General features: G+C 47.9%; 1 protein-coding gene across 1 annotated transcript in view; it reads left to right on the forward strand.

Annotated features, from left to right (window-relative positions):
- TRPC3 (transient receptor potential cation channel subfamily C member 3) overlaps nucleotides 1–17,551 on the forward strand; it is a 256,571-nt gene that overhangs the window by 104,040 nt on the left and 134,980 nt on the right. The gene's annotated exons all lie outside the window — the stretch shown is intronic.

The following is a 17,551-nucleotide window of genomic DNA, read 5'->3' on the forward strand; positions in this document are numbered from 1 at the left end:
ACCATCGACTCTCCGAGGAAGGCAGAGGTTAGATGCAGCCAGGCCAATTAGCGGGTGACACATCACTTGCCGCCCGGCATGGTCGGAGCAGGGGCGGAAGCTGTAAGCTTGCTAGCCTTTGCCCTGCGATCAGACAGCTGCCAGAGGGAAAGAGGAGCAGCAGCCTCCCGTTGACCAGCCCTGTACGGCACAGGTGAGTGTGTTGGGGGTTTTTTTGGTTTTTTTTCTGACAGAACCCCTTTAAGTAACTGCCATCCAAAGTATTTATTTTTAAGAGTGGATTCACACATAAAATAAAAAATCTGCCACAAAAACCAGCTGTTAAATGTACATGCTTTTGGTACAGATCAAGGTGTGATTTAGCCACAGAAATGGTATGAAAATGGTGCGGAAATGCTACAGATTCCAATATTTGTAATGCAAGGGGCAGAACTTGTAGTTTTTTTGCACCATTTCTCCAGCAAAACCATGCCCAAGTATGCAAGTGCTGAAACTGTTCACAGTGTAATATAGACTGGTGGGCCATCCGCCATTTTGTGTATGTCAGGCCTTAGGTCTGTCTCAGCATCCATTTTATATCAGAACATTCAGGCCTGTTTGTATAGCATCCATTTTGTGTGCGGTTAGATAGCATTGGTAATTTTTCAGACCCCTCGCTATTTCCTCCCCCTGACTGCTGGATTTTGCATTTAGAGCGGTAATTATATTACCTCCCCTTAGCTGTAATGTAAATAAGCCCCTCCATTTTCCTTAGGTCTCCTGGCTCCAAATGTCTGCTTAGTTAGAATTAGCATGAGGGCACCGCATTGTTTGATTGCTTACCTGTTAAATGAAGTCTCAGGAAGCTCATTCATCTAGGAGCAGAGTCTCTCAGATATTTAGGCAACAATGGTCAAATTAAAGGAAAATTTGTTCATAAAGATTCTTGGTCATGTGAAGGTCCTAGCCCGATATGAATTAAATGTTCAGAATCTGGCTGGCCATCTGAACAAAACACACCTAGACACATTGAGGTTCGAAGCCCAGAACACCCCAAACGGCATACTCGCATACCTGGGCATAATTTACGTGTCGTGTTTAGTATCGCTGATTAGATAAAATCATGACCGGAAATATGCCAGCCACAAATTTCCGATTAGACAATCTTCTGTGAAGATATGGGAAAAATGGGTAATTATGATTTTCCCACAAGGGATGCATGACCCAATCCAACCCTCCTGAATGACATCAGAGGGGGCGGGGAAAAGTGTGTACTGAGGGATCCTGAATTTGGGGCTCCACAGACCCCTGTTGTCAGACTGGATATGCATGGATCAGAATCTTAGGCCGGACATCCCAAATCTGGTATCTTTCTTTTACTTTTCTCCTTGTTTTATTTTAAAATACTGTCTTGTGTATACCTTTTATACTCACATGTAATAACCCTTTTTTGTGTGTGTATGTATGTGCTATAATATTTATGTATTTATTTTGCACTGCTAGTCTTTTTCTAGCATTAATCTGCAATTTATTAGTTAAGCCTTGCCCATTTCCAAGCGTACCATAAACTCCAAAGATTGTGTTCATAACTTAAAGTCTGGGTCCCAGCTTCCTTGAACAGCTGGTGGTGGCAGCATGTGTATGTGAGCTGCATTGTAGCGTGCTGGAGTGCACTAGGCTGGATCAGGGTTTTCTTGTTTTCAGTCTGCATGTGGCTGGACCTCGTGAAAGCTGGTTACAAATCCACCTGTAGTGTAGCGACTGCACACTCGCAGTCTCACTAAAGTGATTGATTGAGGCTCTGCCATAATACGTGGTCATAGCAGCAAGGTGCTCAGAAAAGTCGATCTGTGACAATTTAGTGATAGAGGTGGGATCTGTACCCCCACCTTCCCCTGTCCTCTTCCATCCAGGACACCCGGGTGTGACAAATATCCCCCAAACCATTACTCAATCTTCACCAGCCTGTGAACTAGTGACACCTGGCAAGTATGTTTCATAGTTTTATGCTGCTTGTGCTAAATAGAGATGAGCGAGCACCAAAATGCTCGGGTGCTCGTTACTCGAGACGAACTTTTCGCGATGCTCGAGGGTTCGTTTCAAATAACGAACCCCATTGAAGTCAATGGGCGACCCGAGCATTTTTGTATATCGCCGATGCTCGCTAAGGTTTTCGTTTGTGAAAATCTGGGCAATTCAAGAAAGTGATGGGAACGACACAGCAACGGATAGGGCAGGTGAGGGGCAACATGTTGGGCTGCATCTCAAGTTCACAGGTCCCACTATTAAGCCACAATAGCGGCAAGAGTGGGCCCCCCCCCCCAACAACTTTTACTTCTGAAAAGCCCTCATTAGCAATGGATACCTTAGCTAAGCACCACACTACCTCCAACAAAGCACAATCACTGCCTGCATGACACTCCGCTGCCACTTCTCCTGGGTTACATGCTGACCAACCACCCCCCCCCCACGACCCAGTGTCCACAGCGCACACCAAACTGTCCCTACCCAGCCTTCAGCTGCCCTCATGCCACGCCACCCTCATGTCTATTTATAAGTGCGTCTGCCATGAGGAGGAACCGCAGGCACACACTGCAGAGGGTTGGCACGGCTAAGCAGCGACCCTCTTTAAAAGGGGCGGGGCGATAGCCCACAATGCTGTACAGAAGCAATGAGAAATCCAATCCTGTGCCACCTCCATCTGGAGCTGCACACGTGGGCATAGCAATGGGGAACCTATGTGCCACACACTATTCATTCTGTCAAGGTGTGTGCATGCCCCAGTCAGACCGCGTTTTTTTATAAATAGTCACAGGCAGGTACAACTGGGAATCCCCAACTCCGCAATGGGAATTCCGTGTGCACCCACAGCATGGGTGGCTCCGTGGAACCCACCCGCTGTACATAAATGTATCCCATTGCAGTGCCCTGGACAGCAGAGCTAACGTCAGATGAAATGCAGGTGGGCTTCGGCCCACACTGCATGCCCCAGTCAGACTGGGGTTCTTTAGAAGTGGACACATGTAGTTACAACTCCGTGTGGACCCACAGCATGGGTGGCTCCCTGGAACCCACCAGCGGTACATAAAAATATCCCATTGCATTGCCCATCACAGCTGAGGTAATAATGTCATGTTTAATGCAGGTGGGCTTCGGCCCACACTGCATGCCCCAGTCAGACTGGGGTTCTTTAGAAGTGGACACAGATGCATTTACAACTTCCTGTGGACTCACAGCATGGGTGGGTGCCAGGAAGCCACCGGCGGTGCATAAATACATCCCATTGCAGTGCCCAACACAGCTGATGTAACGTCAGCTGTAATGCAGGTGGGCTAAAAATTAATTTGATTACACTGTAGGCGAGGGCCCCCAAAAATTGGTGTATCAACAGTACTAATGTACCTCTGAAAAATTGCCCATGCCCAACCAAGAGGGCAGGTGAAACCCATTAATCGCTTTGGTTAATGTGGTTTAATTGGTAACTAGGCCAGGAGGCAGCCCAGTTAAAATAAAAATTGGTTGAGGTGAAAGTTTCAACACTTTAATGAGCATTGAAACGTATAAAAATTGTTTAGAAAAATTATATGACTGAGCCTTGTGGGCCTAAGAAAAATTGCCCGTTCGGCGTGATTATGTGAGGTTTCAGGAGGAGGAGGAGGAATATTATACACAGATTGATGAAGCGAAAAGGTCCCCGTTTTTGATGTGGATACAGAACGATGCTTCCATCCGCGGGTGCAGCCTACGTATTGCTTAGGTATCGCTGCTGTCCGCTGGTGGAGAAGAGAAGTCTGGGGAAATCCAGGCTTTGTTCATCTTGATGAGTGTTAGCCTGTCGGCACTGTCGGTTGACAGGCGGGTACGCTTATCTGTGATGATTCCCCCAGCCGCACTAAACACCCTCTCTGACAAGACGCTAGCCGCAGGACAAGCAAGCACCTCCAGGGCATACAGTGCGAGTTCAGGCCACGTGTCCAGCTTCGACACCCAGTAGTTGTAGGGGGCAGAGGCGTCACGGAGGACGGTCGTGCGATCGGCTACGTACTCCCTCACCATCCTTTTACAGTGCTCCCGTCGACTCAGCCATGACTGGGGAGCGGTGACACAGTCTTGCTGGGGAGCCATAAAGCAGTCAAGGGCCTTAAAGAGTGTTGCCCTGCCTGTGCTGTACATGCTGCCTGATCTCCGCGCCTCCCCTGCTACCTGGCCGTCGGAACTGCGCCTTCGGCCACTAGCGCTGTCGTATGGGAATTTTACCATCAGTTTGTCCGCCAGGGTCCTGTGGTATAGCAACACTCTCGAACCCCTTTCCTCTTCGGGTATGAGAGTGGAAAGGTTCTCCTTATACCGTGGGTCGAGCAGTGTGTACACCCAGTAACCCGTAGTGGCCAGAATGCGTGTAACGCGAGGGTCACGAGAAAGGCATCCTAACATGAAGTCAGCCATGTGTGCCAGGGTACCTGTACGCAACACATGACTGTCCTCACTAGGAAGATCACTTTCAGGATGCTCCTCCTCCTCCTCCTCAGGCCATACACGCTGAAAGGATGACAGGCCAGCAGCATGTGTATCCTCACCAGTGGGCCAAGCTGTCTCTTCCCCCTCCTCCTCATCTTCCTCCTCCTCCTCCTCCTCACCGCGCTGAGATATAGACAGGAGGGTGCTCTGACTATCCAGCGACATACTGTCTTCCCCCGGCTCTGTCTCCGAGCGCAAAGCGTCTGCCTTTATGCTTTGCAGGGAACTTCTCAAGAGGCATAGCAGAGGAATGGTGACGCTAATGATTGCAGCATCGCCGCTCACCACCTGGGTAGACTCCTCAAACTTTCCAAGGACCTGGCAGATGTCTGCCAACCAGGCCCACTCTTCTGAAAATAATTGAGGAGGCTGACTCCCACTGCGCCGCCCATGTTGGAGTTGTTATTCCACTATAGCTCTACGCTGCTCATAGAGCCTGGCCAACATGTGGAGCGTAGAGTTCCACCGCGTGGGCACGTCGCACAGCAGTCGGTGCACTGGCAGATGAAACCGATGTTGCAGGGTGCGCAGGGTGGCAGCGTCCGTGTGGGACTTGCGGAAATGTGCGCAGAGCCGGCGCACCTTTCCGAGCAGGTCTGACAAGCGTGGGTAGCTTTTCAGAAAGCGCTGAACCACCAAATTAAAGACGTGGGCCAGGCATGGCACGTGCGTGAGGCTGCCGAGCTGCAGAGCCGCCACCAGGTTACGGCCATTGTCACACACGACCATGCCCGGTTGGAGGCTTAGTGGCACAAACCAGCGGTCGGTCTGCTCTGTCAGACCCTGCAGCAGTTCGTGGGCGGTGTGCCTCTTATCTCCTAAGTTGAGTAGTTTCAGCACGGCCTGCTGACGCTTGCCCACCGCTGTGCTGCCACGCCGCGCGACACCGACTGCTGGCGACGTGCTGCTGCTGCTGACACATCTTGATTGCGAGACAGAGGAGGAGGGTGGTTTAGTGGAGGAAGCATACACCGCCGCAGATACCACCACCGAGCTGTGGCCCGCAATTCTGGGGGTGGGTAGGACGTGAGCGGTCCCAGGCTCTGACTCTGTCCCAGCCTCCACTAAATTCACCCAATGTGCCGTCAGGGAGATATAGTGGCCCTGCCCGCCTGTGTTTGTCCACGTGTCCATTGTTAAGTGGACCTTGGCAGTAACCGCGTTAGTGAGGGCGCGTACAATGTTGCGGGAGACGTGGTCGTGCAGGGCTGGGACGGCACATCGGGAAAAATAGTGGCGACTGGGAACTGAGTAGCGCGGGGCCGCCGCCGCCATCATACTTTTGAAGGACTCCGTTTCCAAAACCCTATACGGCAGCATCTCCAGGCTGATAAATTTGGCTACGTGCATGTTTAACGCTTGAGCGTGCGGGTGCGTGGTGGCGTACTTGCGCTTGCGCTCAAACACTTGCGCTAGCGACGGCTGGACGGTGCGCTGAGAGACATTGGTGGATGGGGCCGAGGACAGCGGAGGTGAGGGTGTGGGTTCAGGCCAGGAGACGGTAGTGCCTGTGTCCTCAGAGCGGGGTTGGATCTCAGTGGCAGGTTGGGGCACAGGGGGAGAGGCAGCGGTGCAAACCGGAGGCGGTGAACGGCCTTCGTCCCACCTTGTGGGGTGCTTGTCCATCATATGTCTGCGCATGCTGGTGGTGGTGAGGCTGGTGGTGGTGGCTCCCCAGCTGATCTTGGCGCGACAAAGGTTGCACACTGCACTCTCAGTGAAAAACTGCCAAACCTTTGAGCACCTCGGCCTCTGCAGGGTGGCATGGCGCGAGGGGGCGCTTTGGGAAACAGTTGGTGGATTATTCGGTCTGGCCCTGCCTCTACCCCTGGACACCGCACTGCCTCTACAACCTGCCCTGCTGCTGCCCTTGCCTCCCCCTCTGAAGACCTGTCCTCAGTAGGCGTAGCAAACCAGGTGGGGTCAGTCACCTCATTGTCCTGCTGCTCTTCCTCAGAATCCTCGGTGCGCTCCTCCCTCAGACTTAATGCCCTTACTACTACCTCACTGATAGACAACTGTGTCCATCGTCATCGGCCTCCTCACCCACTGAAAGGTCTTGAGACAGTTGCCGGAAGTCCCCAGCCTCATCCCCCGGACCCCGGGAACTTTGCAATGGTTGGGCATCAGTCACGATAAACTCCTCTGGTGGGAGAGGAACCACTGCTGCCCAATCTGAGCAGGGGGCCGAGAACAGTTCCTGGGAGTCTGCCCGCTCCTCAGAATGTCTCATTTTCATGGAGTGAGGAGGCTGGGAGGAAGGAGGAGCAGCAGCCAGAGGATTCTGAGTTGCAGCAGTGGACGGCGCAGAACTGTGGGTGGACGATAGGTTGCTGGAAGCACTTTCTGCCATCCACGACAGGACCTGCTCACACTGCTCATTTTCTAATAAAGGTCTACCGCGTGGACCCATTAAATGTGCTATGAATGTGGGGACGCCAGAAACGTGCCTCTCTCCTAATCCCGCAGCAGTCGGCTGCGATACACCTGGATCAGGAGCTCGGCCTGTGCCCACATCCGGACTAGGGCCTCCGCGTCCTCGGCCGCGCCCACGTCCTCTAGGCCTACCCCTACCCCTCAGCATGCTGTATTACCAGTAATGCAGAAACAGAACGCTTTAATTAAATGTGCCGCTTATTGGCCTGTGGTTGGAGGCTGAGTTCGCTTACGGAACGCCAGGAAATAATTTTGCGCAAGCCTGCTGTAACACTTAGGTGGCTGCGTATGATTTTGTAGAACTACTACACCCAGCACACACGGACCCAGAACACTGAGCACAGTGACAGGCAGGCCAAATAGATTTTTTGCCCAATATTTTTTAGAAAAGGCCCACTGCGTATAATCATTCAATAATATATGTCTTCTGTCCCTGCCTCCACATTTCTGTCCCTGGAGTATTACTACAGGGCGCAATGCTCTGCACAGCCGATATACCAAAAAAAAAAAAAGGGCAACACTGCAAAAAGCAGCCTCCACACTACTGCACACGGTTAGATGTGGCCCTAAGAAGGACCGTTGGGGTTCTTGAAGCCTACAATAACTCCTAACGCTCTCCCTGCCTAAGCACTTCTGTCCCTGGAGTATTACTGCAGGGCGCAATGCTCTGCACGGCCGATATACCAAAAAAAAAAATGTGCAACACTGCAAAAAGCAGCCTCCACACTACTGCACACGGTTAGATGTGGCCCTAAGAAGGACCGTTGGGGTTCTTGAAGCCTACAATAACTCCTAACGCTCTCCCTGCCTAAGCACTTCTGTCCCTGGAGTATTACTGCAGGGCGCAATGCTCTGCACGGCCGATATACCAAAAAAAAAAAAATGTGCAACACTGCAAAAAGCAGCCTCCACACTACTGCACACGGTTAGATGTGGCCCTAAGAAGGACCGTTGGGGTTCTTGAAGCCTACAATAACTCCTAACACTCTCCCTACAGCAGCTCCAACACGATAGCACTTTCCCTCAGCTATGTCACAACGCATCTGTGGCGATCCGCGGGAGGGGCCGATTTTTATACTCGGGTGACACCTGATCTTCCCAGCCACTCACTGCAGGGGGGTGGTATAGGGCTTGAACGTCGCAGGGGGAAGTTGTAATGCCTTCCCTGTCTTTCAATTGGCCAGAAAAGCGCGCTAACGTCTCAGAGATGAAAGTGAAAGTAACCCGAACATCGCGTGGTGCTCATTACGAGTAACGAGCATCTCGAACATGCTAATACTCGAACGAGTATCAAGCTCGGACGAGTACGTTCGCTCATGTCTAGTGCTAAATTCTGGTCTCTCCTCCGCATGAACAGGTGATGTTTTCCACTGCTCAGTGATCCTATTTTACCTATTAGGATCTTGCCTTTCTGTTTCTTGTAGACAACTATGGCACTGAAACTGGTTTTCTGCTGTTGGAGCCAATTTACACATGGGAAAGAGTTGTGCATTTGCGCACATTAGTTGGAGCACCAGTGTTGTATTCTGCTACACTTTGCTTGACTGTATACCACGGGTTCTTCAAAACTATTCTGGATACCTTCTTCCAACCTCCTTCATAGACCAGTTATTTATTCCCACAGGTTCCCCTTTCATTGGATATTCTTCTTCGATCACACCAATCTCGATATAATCTCCACATCATTGCACAAGAACACCTCGCAAGGTTGACCGTTTTTGATATACTGGCCCCAGCTACTCTAGAACAGATGACCATGCCTTGTTCGAAATTACTCAGATCTCTTGATTTTCCCATTCTATTGTGAATTCACATTGAAACTGATCCATAGAAAAATTGCTCACTTGATTTTTATGCTGCACGTTATGGTCACTTGTCTAATTTTGATACAGGGAAGTTCCAGTTGTGAAAAGGCAGATATCTTTAATAAAGTGGCCATTCACTGTAGTTTGTCTTTGAAATATATTAAGCCTTATAGAGGCTTTCTGCAATTTCTACATTAATCTGCTCTATATTACTTTATCTCCTATTGTTCCGCTAGACTTAACTATCTTAATATAATGCTAACATAATTATGTAATCTTATCAGATTGAAAAGTATCTGGTATAGTGGATATCTCCACAGACTGTGTATTCCAAAGATATGGTTATTGGATAAGAAATTCATGAGATTAGATCATGAGCTTAATATTCCATACAAAGTGTATGAGGGCATGAAGTTGGTTAGCTAGGGCTTTGCTTAGAAGCTGTTGGTTTTTATGCTTAGGACTATTTTTCTGTAAATAGTGAATTACTTAAAGTTAATGTATTGCTTTCCATGGTGCATTGCCCTTTATCTACAACAGTTTTCAAAGCAGGACTGGCATGCCCATCAGGCAAAAATGGAAACTGATAAAATCCTCATAGCGATAAGCACAAAAGGTGGTTCTCTCTTATCACTCCAAGTACTACATAGAATTCAGGAAGAGAAGCTTGTGTTGCAGCTATTTATGGGATGTATCAAAAGGCTCCCAGTCACACATAGGAACATGGCTGTAACTTTATATACGATGCTAGAATACTGTGTTGATCCAGAGGAAGGCAAAAAAAAACCTCAATGAGGTAGAAGCTAATTTTCCTCATTTAAGGGAAGAAATTTCCTTCCCAACTGCAAATTTGTAAATTGGAATAATCCCTTAATCAACAACCCTGTTGAAGTAATCAGTGACTGTAACATGTTAATATTACACTCAAGAAAAGCATCCAGGCTCCTCTTAAACTCTTATCGAGTTCGCCACCACCACGTTCTCAGGCAGAGAGTTCCATAGTCTCACTGCTCTTACAGTAAAGAGCCCCCTGCTATGTCTGTGCAGAAACCTTCTTTCCTCTAGATGTAGAGGGCGCCCCCTTGTTAGTCACAATTCTAGGTATAAATAGATTGTGGGATAGATAATTACCAGTTGGGTATGGTAATTATCTTTAGTTATTGACAGCAACTTGTTACCTTTATGAGATCCGCAGATTTCAGCTTCCCAGTTTATATTTGGATATTTAAAATCTCCCATGATTACCTCATTGTGATTTGCTGCTTCATCTATGTGCCTCAGTAATAGACTATGGTCTTTAGAGAACCCCTATGAGGATTTTGTTTCTCCTTCCATGTATCTCTACCCATACAGACCCCCCATGTTCATCTCTTTCACTTATCTTACGGAAGTGTGGGCTTTAAACAGGATTTAACATAGACAAACCCCTCGTCCTTTCTGGATTTTATTATCCCTTCTGAACCGACTGTAAGCCTGTATATTTCACCGCACAATCACAGCTTTCATCTAACCATGTCTTCGTTACTTTGACTATGCAATAGTTTTCCTCAGATATTACTTCCAGTTCGTCAACCTTATTGATCAGTCTTCTAGCAATAGTTATCAGTTTTGAAGGTTTTTGGTTATTTTTTAAGTGTATCCCTATTGTTCTGCAAGTTTTAATTGTACTAACCCGTCCACCACTTCACCCCCATTCTCATTACTTAGTCCCAGTTCTCTGTCTACACCATCCTCCCCTCTATCTCCCTGGTTTCCCTTTCCCCAGTCCCTAGTTTAAACAATCCTCCAACCTTCTAGGAGGAGTGCTAGAGAGCCTCGTGTGGCGCAGAGATTTAAAGCAGCAGAAATGCAGTCCTTAGCTCTCGCTCATGACCTGAAGGTTGAGTGTTCATTCCGTTTGGTTCAGGTAGCTGGCTGAAGGTTGACTCAGCCTTCCATCCTTCTGAGATTGGTAAAACGAGTAACCAGCTTGCAGGGGGGTAAAAGATGACTGGGCAATGCAATGGTAAACCACCCGGCAAAAACAGTCTGCCAAGAAAACGTCACCCTAGGAGTCAGTCATGACTCGGTGCTTGCACCAGGGGACTTTACCTTTACCTAACAACTGTTGCTGACCATTTTATTACCTAGGACAGCTGCACCCTCCCCATTGAGATGCAGATCATCCCTATGGTAGAACCTGTAGCCAGATTTTCTGGCTATTAACTTTTCCCCCATAATTAAGTATGTTAAAAAATGTTACGCCATTTGTTTATGCATATACTGTATTGAAGATACATGCTTTTGCTAAATTTCAAACTACCCTAACTCTTGTGATGTCATTGTTTTGAATGTAGATGCCAACCAATGGCACATAATAGACCTTGACTACTAGTGTAGACAAGGACATCCTTATGTTCTTTTGGTAAAATCCTTTAAAGAATATTTTGATTGATCACTGCTGACTTTCAGGACTCAGTTCAGGCTTAGCCAGGAAAAGCACTGGGCAAGTGATAAAATGCTAAGCATGCAAGGAAAAATAGTGTATACTCTAGTCTGTTAATCGCTAAGATCCCACTTAGCACAAATGATTCAGGATATAAACAAAGGAGGGATCAGAAATGAAGGGAGCAGGTACACAAAATATATATTTATGTGAACTGGATGGTCTGTTTAACTAAGGGCTGGAAGCTGGACGGACCCCATTCCAGTCAATGGTGTCTTTTTGGCACCATTTAGTTATGGCATGTGGCAGATCTGGCGGTTTCCGTATTTTTGTTCAGCTCTGAGTAATGAGCCAACCAATGGAACTCTCCTGGAGCATCGACGCAGGTGTGAAAACAGCCTAAAATGAGGTAGAGGATGAAGGGGCTGTTTGGAGGAACCTATCTGTGCGAACATGTTTTCAGCAATGAATATAAACAAGACTAAGCACATACACTCATCACTGATGACAAACGCCATGCTGTTTTATTAATTGCTATAGCACAAGACCTAAAAGCAAACAGATACAATAACCATGGGAAAACCATACATTTTAATACATTTGAATGGTTGTGCTTGCATTTAGTTTTGTGTTATTTTCAGAACATGATCAATGGATGCGGATAGTATATATGATTAGAGATGAGCGAACACCAAAATGCTCGGGTGCTCGTTACTCGGCACAAAATTTTCGCAATGCTCGAGGGTTCGTTTCGAGTAACGAACCCCATTGAAGTCAATGGGCGACCGGAGCATTTTTGTATTTCGCCGATGCTCGCTAAGGTTTTCATGTGTGAAAATCTGGGCAATTCAAGAAAGTGATGGGAACGACACAGAAGCGGATAGGGCAGGCGAGGGGCTACATGTTGGGCTGCATCTCAAGTTGACAGGTCCCACTATTAAGCCACAATAGCGGCAAGAGTGGCCCCCCCCCCCCCCCGCACTGTCAGCGTAAAGATCGTTCTCCTCTGGCACAGCTGTAACAGCTGTAGCAGAGAAGAACGATGTTAGCCCATTGAATTCAATGGAACCAGCAATACAGCAGGTTCCACTGAATGCAATGGGCTGCCGGCGATCGCAGGATGAATGGTCGGGAAGGGGTTAAATATATAACCCCTTCCCTGCAATTCATCCAGAAATGTGATACACTAAAAATATATACTGGCGTATAAGGCGACGGGGCGTATAAGACAACCCCCCAACTGTCACCTTATACGCCGGCAATACAGTGGAGCAAAGAATAAAAAAGAATAAAAAGCATTACTTACTTCTTCAGACGATCTGCGCCGCTCCTGCAGACTGTCACTCCTTCCTGGTCCACGGACTAAAGCTTTCTCTATGAAAGGCTTGAAATCCCCGCCTCCAGAAACACAGCCAATCACAGCAATTCAATGACATCACTGTCATTGGCTGTGATTGGCTGAAGGCACGTGTGTTTCTGGAGGTGTGGATTTAAAGCCTTTCGTAGAGAAAGCAATGCTCTGCCGGGAACCAGGAGGGAGCAAGAGCCTGCAGGAGCACCGCAGAACACCAGGAAGGAGTGACAGTCTACAGGAGCGGCGCAGATCGTCTGAAGAAGTGAGTAATGCTTTTTATTCTTTGCTCCACTGTATTGCCGGTGTATAAGGTGACAGTTGGGGGGTTGTCTTATACGCCCCGTCGCCTTATATGCCGGTATATATTTTTAGTGTATCACATTTCTGGATGAATTGCAGGGAAGGGGTTATATATTTAACCCCTTCCCGACCATTCATCCTGCGATCGCCGGCAGCCCATTGCATTCAGTGGAACCTGCTGTATTGCTGGTTCCATTGAATTCAATGGGCAAACATCGTTCTTCTCTGCCACAGCTGTTACAGCTGTGGCAGAAAAGAAGGATTTGTCTTCTATATGTTCTCAATGGGGTCGGCGCTGCTGCCGCCGGCCCCACTGAGCGCATATAGAGACGATTTATGGCCTTTAGAAGGACCGTTGGGGTTCTTGAAGCCTACAATACACCTAACACTCTCCCTATAGCAGCTCCAACACGATACCACTTTCCCTGAACTAATGTCAGAATACATCCGTAGCGAGCCGCGGGAAGGGCAGATTTCAATACTCGGGTGACACCTTATCTCCCCAGCCACTCACAGCAGAGGGGTGGTATAGGGCTTAAACGTTGCAGGGGGAAGTTGTAATGCCTTCCCTGTCTTTCAATTGGCCAGAAAAGCGCGCTAACGTCTCACAGAGGAAAGTGAAAGTAACCCGAACACCGCGTGGTGCTCGTTAAGAGTAACGAGCATCCCGAACACCCTAATATTCGCACGAATATCAAGCTCGGACGAGTACGTTTGCTTATGTCTATATATGATGTGTCAGGTTATTTAACAATATATTATGGACTAGTTTTAATTCACCCTTTCACACTTAACTCCTCAAAGGCGTAGTATCTGAAGGTCTGAATAGGTGTGTAGTAAAAGGACAGGCAGTACAGGTGCATAAACTAATAGGATGTTGGCCAGGGCAGGCCGCAAATAGCAGAGTCCAGAATACAGAACCAAGGTCAAAAAGCACAGAATTCAGAATAGTCAGAAGAATACAGGCAAGGGTCAGAACCAGAACACACGGGTTCATAGATAGTAGTTCAGAATGGGTCAAGAAATGCCATATTATTTAGTAATGTGGCTGTGATAGCATGTTTAAAAAAGGAGAGGAAGATAGTAGAAAAGGCAGTAGGGTCACAAATGCAAATAGCATTCTGAGAATTGAGGATCTATTGATAGGCACAACACTAGTAGAACGCATATAATATACAAGCTGCTAATGTTCAAATAATTGCTCTTGGAGGTTTATCAATGTGTGGGTCAGAATATGTAGTGGATTGTGATAGTAAAATGTTGGCTTTTATTCATCTCAAATAAAAGTAATGCATTTCTCAGTGTCAGATACCCCCTTTTCAAGCTTATGAGACTTCTCATGTATGTCTCACGGCTGTTCCTTAAATATTATATCTAGTTTATTTCCAATGTAAAAGCTTGTTAAACTTTGATTAAATTATAATAATAAATGTGATTGGTGAATAATGTGATCTGCTTAGTGTTTTTGCAAAAATGGGAAATAGCTAATTATAATTGCAGAATTACATGAAAACATAATACTGAAATGCTCAAACAGTCTTTATGATGCCCACAGCATTTCACTGCAATTCCCTAGATGTTGCAAACAACCCAAACACTAGGGAATTCCAAAGTAAGGAACAGTTTTATAATTCAAAGCACATCTCTAGGCTTAAAGCAGAGGTTCACCTTTGGTTTTACTTACCAAGACTGTGTGATCACTTAGGAGGAAGATGCTTTATTACAAAATTACATGAAGGATTGGTTTTAGCGAACCGTAAGAAAACACTAAAATGTCTCAGAAGTCAGTCCTATAAAAAAACAAATGAGAATTAACATATGGAGAAGAAAATTGTTTTGATATTAGTTAAGACTGGGATCTCAAAAGCATACAGTGAATCTGCAGAGACCAGTACAGAGGAGCTCTGGCTAATGTAGTCCGGAGACTCGAAGCTCCACATATGATAGAAGGGAGGAGAGAAGAGAACAAGAAGGTAACAGAAGGAAAGGAGAGGTACTCTATGCATCTACATTATTAATCTAGTCAATGTAGCCACATTTAGGACAGTTATCTCTTCCGACTTCCCTACAGACAGCTCCGTTCACTCAACAGGATAGAGGGGCACAAGCAATCGGCAGCAATTTATATCCCAGTGGGAGAAAAAGGGAATCCTATAGAGATGAGCGAACGTACTCGTCCGAGCTTGATATTCGTGCGAATATTAGGGTGTTCGGGATGCTCGTTACTCGTAGCGAGTACCACGCGGTGTTCCGGTTACTTTCAGTTTCCTCTCTGAGACGTTAGTGCGCTTTTCTGGCCAATTGAAAGACAGGGAAGGCATTACAACTTCCCCCTGTGACGTTCAAGCCCTATACCACCCCCCTGCTGTGAGTGGCTGGGGAGATCTGATGTCACCCGAGTATAAAAATCGGCCCCTCCCGCGGCTCGCCACACATGCTTTGTGACTTAGCTGAGGGAAAGTACTATCGTGCTGGAGCTGCTGTAGGGAGAGCGTTAGGAGTTAGTGTAGGCTTCAAGAACCCCAACGGCCCTTCTTAGGGCCACATCTACTAGTGTGCAGTACTGTGTTAGCACAGTATTTTTTTTTTTTTCTCCAAAATTGGATCTGCAGAGCATTGCGCCCTGCAATAGGGACAGAAGTGGGGGTTAGGCAGGGAGAGTGTTAGGAGTTAGTGTAGGCTTCAAGAACCCCAACGGTCCTTTCTAGGGCCACATCTTCTGTGTGCATTACTGTCCAGGCTGCTGTTAGCAGTGTTGCATATTTTTTTTTTTTTCTCAAAACCGGCTGTGCAGAGCATTGCACCCGGCATTAATACTACAGGGATAGAATTGTGTAGGCAGGGCCAGAAGACATACATTATTCATTGAATACACGCAGTGTGGGTGTTCCTTGTAAAAAGCAGGGGAAAAATTCTATTTGGCCTGCCTCTGACACTACTCAGGGCTCTGTGTACATGTGTGCTGTGCGCTGAACGTTCAGAAAAAATCAGACGCAGTCAGCTACGTTTTACCGCAGGCGTGCGGCAATTTTTTTCCTGCATGGGAAATCCCTGATCTGCTGTAGGTAGCGAATTACTTTGCATCACTGCAGTTCTGGGACAAATTGGCAGGGCCACAACACAGTTATTAAACTTAGTATTCATTGAATACACGCAGTGTGGGTGTTCCTTGTAAAAAGCAGGGAAAAAATTCTATTTGGCCTACCTCTTACAGTACTCAGGGCTCTGTGTACGTGTGTGCTGTGCGCTGAACGTTCAGAAAAAATCAGACGCAGCCAGCTACGGTTGAGTGCAGCCTTGCGCCAATTTCTTTCCTGCCTGGGAAATACCTGCTCTGCCACAGTTAGTAACTCTGCAACAGTAAAGTTCTGTGACAGTTTTGCAGGGCCGCAACACAGTTATTAAAATTATTATTCAGTGAATAGACGCAGTGGGCCTATCCTTTTAAACAAAAGGGAAAAAAGTATATTTGCCCTGCCTCTGACAGCCGTCAGGGCTCTGGGTACGTGTGTGCTGCGTGGAGAACGTAAAAAAATCAGACGCAACCAGCTACGGTTCAGTGCAGCCTTGCGCCAATTTCTTTCCTGCCTGGGAAATACCTGCTCTGCCACAGTTAATAACTCTGCAACAGTAAAGTTCTGTAACACTTTTGCAGGGCCGCAACACAGTTATTAAACTTAGTAGTATTCATTGAATAAACGCAGTGTGGCTTGTCCTTTGAAAAACAAGGGAAAAAATTGTATTTTGGCTGCAGGCTTGCGCCACTTTCTTTCCTGCCTGGGAAATCAAATCACTGGTAATACACCATGCTGAGGGGTAGGGGTAGGCCTATAGGACGTGGACGCGGGCGAGGACGCGGAGGCCAAAGTCAGGGTGTGGGCACAGGCCGAGCCAGTGTGGTGGCCAGGGGTAGAGGCAGGGCCAGACCGAATAATCCACCAACTGTTTCCCAAAGCGCCCCCTCGCGCCATGCCACCCTGCACAGGTCAAGGTGCTCTACGGTGTGGCAGTTTTTCACAGAGACGCCTGACGACCGACGAACAGTGGTGTGCAACCTTTGTCGCGCCAAGATCAGCTGGGGAGCCACCACCACCAGCATGCGCAGGCATATGATGGCCAAGCACCCCACAAGGTGGGACGATGCCCGTTCACCGCCTCCAGTTTGCACCACTGCCTCTCCCCCTGTGCCCCAACCTGCCACTGAGATCCAACCCCCCTCTGAGGACACAGGCACTACCGTCTCCTGGCCTGCACCCACACCCTCACCTCCGGTATCCTCGGCCCCATCCAGCAATGTCTCTCAGCGTAGCGTCCAGACGTCGCTAGCGCCACAGTTTGAGCGCAAGCGCAAGTACGACGCCACGCACCCGCACGCTCAAGCGTTAAACGTGCACATTGCAAAATTGATCAGCCTAGAGATGCTGCCGTATAGGCTTGTGGAAACGGAGGCTTTCAAAAGCATGATGGCGGCGGCGGCCCCGCGCTACTCAGTTCCCAGTCGCCACTACTTTTCCCGATGTGCCGTCCCAGGCCTGCACGACCACGTCTCCCGCAACATTGTACGCGCCCTCACCAACGCGGTTAATGCCAAGGTCCACTTAACAACAGACACGTGGACAAGCACAGGCGGGCAGGGCCACTATATCTCCCTGACGGCACATTGGGTGAATTTAGTGGAGGCTGGGACAGAGTCAGAGCCTGGGACCGCTCACGTCCTACCCACCCCCAGAATTG

Source organism: Eleutherodactylus coqui, chromosome 7 (genome assembly GCF_035609145.1).
Source record: "Eleutherodactylus coqui strain aEleCoq1 chromosome 7, aEleCoq1.hap1, whole genome shotgun sequence".
NCBI classification, from domain to species: Eukaryota; Metazoa; Chordata; class Amphibia; order Anura; family Eleutherodactylidae; genus Eleutherodactylus; species Eleutherodactylus coqui.